Here is a 4,127-nt window from a genome sequence, read left to right on the forward strand (position 1 = left end):
ATACTATCTGTCCACAAACAAGGAATAAACTGAGGAACCACTCGGAAAATATTGTGGAGAACTGGTGCTAAAGAAGAGAAAACAGCTACTTCACCTTCCTCCTTATTCCCAATAGCAGATATCTCCACAGGTTTGATTTTTTTATATCCTTCCTGGTACACACCCAGTGATTTGATTAATTCACCTAATTAATTGGACTCACTGTAAGAAAAAAAAAAAAACCCAAAAAAGATATTTCTATATTACATGGTGGAAAACCTGGAAATTTTCTGTCATTTAATTGTTAATCTATCAGTTAAGTACCGTATTTCCCGGACTACAAAGCGCACCCGAATATTAGCCGCACAAGCTAAAATCAGGGGAAAATCCTGTTTTGTACATACATTAGCCGCACCTGACCAAAAGCCGCAGGTGTTTCAATGTTGACTTATCTTATGTAAGAGAATATGCACAAAGGGAATTGTCAGGAAAGAGATGGCTGTTTGGAGACATCACTTTTATTAATATTTTGAAATTTGCATAACTTTTTAGGTATATGTACAAGTACCGGTAATTACAAGTATGAAACATGTACTGTGCTTCATAAATGAGTAACAAATGTAGTACATAACAATAACCTACAGCACACCAGAAAAATAGATTCGGACTACCTTTTAGGCTCAGGTGCAGTGACACGGCTTTAACAAGAAGAAAAGTCAGTCATTCACCACCATCTGCGCACTAAAACCACCAAAGTCCTCTTCTCCAGTGTTGGAAACGAACAGGCTCAGGATGGCTTCGTCATCCACTCTCGTCATCCCAAAGAAATCCTCGTTGTCAGTGTCAGAGTCGAACACCCTCTGAAGGGCCGTGGCGGTGTCCTCCTCGCCATCATGCAGCAGTCCAGCCCTTCGAAATCCGTTGGTGATCGTGGATGTTTTCACACTTTTCCACGCAGTCAGAATCCACTGGTGGAGTTGGGCATAACTTGCTTTTCGCAAGATTATTGCCGCTCATCATCCACGCCTCCCGCTGAACGCGTAGCGCTACTTTGAAGTTTGGTTTTCGCGCTACTTCGTACGGCACTACGTTGCCTGTGACATGTGACCAACATACCACTCTTGAACCCCGATCCTTCCGCCAGGCAACGTAGTGCCGTACAACAGCGGAACAAACAAAACAAATCCTCTTACGATATCACAAAAATCATGGACAAGCCATAGAAAAGCAGCACCTGACTAAAAGCCGCAGGGTTCAAAGCTTGTGCAAAAAGTAGCGGCTTATAGCCCAACAATTACGGTACTTTGTGTAGTATGGATTGAACTAAGGGGAGGGGTGCTGTAGTTGTGAAAGCTGCAAAGCCTATAAAAATACAGTTAAAAGTTTATAATCTATGCACCCCTTCACATTTTCTAAAGCTGTCTAGTGGGCAAGATGAGAGTCTTGGCTGGGCCGATTCTGGTCCCCGGGCCTTATGTTTAATACACCTGCACAGCACTATAGCACCATCAAGGATTGCTGTGAAAGACCCTTCTATTAAAAATGAATAAATAGAGGAGGGCTGTTGAACTTAAGGTAATCAGATAATGAGCCATTCGTTCATTTTCACTTTTACAGTCAGATGTGGTAACAAACTTTTTCTAACAAGTTCACCGCATAATTTAATGGTGGCGTTCTGGTAAGAGTTTCTTTCCACTGCCCCCTTGTGGCTTACAAAGGTATGTTTAATTACATCTCCTGTCTTCTTTAGCGACATTTTAAGAGCATTTTTCTTTTGACATTCCTTCTCAAATCATGAGTCATTTTAAAACCTCTCAAAGACCAAAACTTTTACACCCACAGGTTGAGAGCAACACAGCCCCTCCCTCATGGAGAAGATGAAGGCTTGTTTCGCTCTTCCACAGCTTTAAATCATTTATGACGGGCTGGAATCTGGATTCTCTTCTGATTTTTGCTTGCCCTCCTTGACCTCCTATCTTTAATTAGAAAATCAGAAAATATGACTTTCTGTTTTTTTAACTGCTCTACGTCACTGGTGATTTATTTTTTTTATTTTATTTAGTATTACTTTTTGCATCATTGTGGCTGTGCATATGCCAACAAATTCTGAAAAGTTTGAGCTTCTTGTCAAATTCCCCAAAGCTCCCCACTACTTGCGCAACCAAAATAATGCCTCTGAGCATCTGAAGCACACTCGAAACAGGCAAAAATTTTCAGCATAGTGTTGTAATGGACTTAGCTAATTTGCTAAAATATCAGGTGCTCCCTTTATTACTGTCCCAGACAATGTTAGTTTTAAACTCTTTATTAGCAAACAGTAATTATCCTTTTTAAAAAAAAAAAAAAAAGAAAAGAAAAGAAAAGAAGCAAACACGTGTGGCTCTACAATTTCCCTCATTTTAAGAGGTTTGTCTTCACTTTTCGCTTTTTTTCTGCCCAACTGCTTTACTCTCACTGGTCTTCTCAAAAAAAGACAGCCCACCGTCATCTCCAAAGAGCACACAAATAAGGCAACCAGCTGGTGAAACTACAGGAGAACTACAAGCAAATGACAGGAGCTTAAAAAACAAACAAACAAGTAAATGCTGGACTTACCTCAGATGACGACTCCACATCCATCCGCCCTCTTTTACAGATAAACCCGTGTACATGGTTTGGCTAACAACTCTACCATGGAAAGAGAGTGTTAGCACCGCCCCCGTGTGGACGACAGAAGGTAGGTTTAAACTATTGCTACTATTTCTTGCAAATAGTATGAGAATTTTTCCTTTTTCACATTCTCGTTCACATACCTTTCTAGAGCAACTGCAGTTTGTACATTATGTCAATAATTATGTACATGGAGAGCATTTTATAATATTATAAAACACAATAAAAAAAAGAGTCTTTATAAACTACATCTTAAAACTTTAAACTTTGCACTGATATAGGTTTATAACTTCTCCTGAAAAATAATAGCATTTAGGTTCTCATAACAGGGACAAAGAAGTTACATGATACAGGGACACGCTTTGAACAAAAATCTTATTTCCTTTTAATTTAGCCTTTTCTTTATTCATGTTGTATTTATGCAGAATCAAAAATAATTTATGCACTTATACACACAAAACAACATTTTGTGTGTATAAATCCCAGAGCTTACCTTCTCTCTCATCAGAAATCTGAAAGTTGGCATGGGAACTGAAGATTCACATTCACGTTTGAGCTTCAAACCATCGGCAGTGAGCTACTGTACAGGAGGAAATTTTAGGGGATTCAACAGGGTGTTTCTTGATGGTTATTTTTAAAAAACAGGAAATATATTTTGCAAGCTTTTTCTAACAGAACCAGAATAGAAGAGCTTTTCTCCAAACAGAAAGTCAAACTGAACCAACAGTTATTTTGGTTTTTGTTTTTTCAAAATGATATTCTGTATTGAAATGTTTGTCCATTAATGTATGACTGGAGCTTTATTGTATGCCGTGTTTAAAAAACAACCACGTGACAACCACAGAGACACTGAGCCTTCTTCAAAGCATTAGAGGATAATTAGCATGCTTTAAGCAAAAATTGTGTTTACTTATAATTAATCAATTAAAATATCAATGGGATAAAGTAATGCGAGTTCAGGTTTGTCCTCTACATTATTACTCCATGCACCTATTTTGGTACGAACCCCTTTTATTGCCAAACACAGTGATTGGCCTTCCCTTCACATTCTTATCCTATTATTTCTCAGTTTAGGTCAAACTTCCAGTTTTGCAGTCCAATCTCACTACAAGGAGTACAGGTTTGAAATATACATTATTTACCTATATATCTAATGTGTATACATATATAAAATAAATTTCCATGCGGGGGCTTGTGACAAAGTGGATGAGCAGTTGTAATACTCTCCACTTGTCCCAGAAGTATTGACTTATTGACTTTTTGCACACTATGCACATTATTACCTCTATATATTTATTTGCTATAATTTGCTATTGTCAAAGTAACATTGCTGCACTTACTATCCCGGGTTTGTTTGTGTAAGCATTATGTTGCCAGCAAAACAAACATTCAGCAAATGAAAGCAAATACTCAGTTACATGTTGCTTTATATTTTGTTATGTTGCATAATTAATTCATTTGTGCATACTTACTTTGTTTTTTTTTATTTGTTTTCAGTC

The sequence above is a fragment of the Astatotilapia calliptera genome, chromosome 11 (assembly GCF_964374335.1).
Source record: "Astatotilapia calliptera chromosome 11, fAstCal68.1, whole genome shotgun sequence".
NCBI classification, from domain to species: Eukaryota; Metazoa; Chordata; class Actinopteri; order Cichliformes; family Cichlidae; genus Astatotilapia; species Astatotilapia calliptera.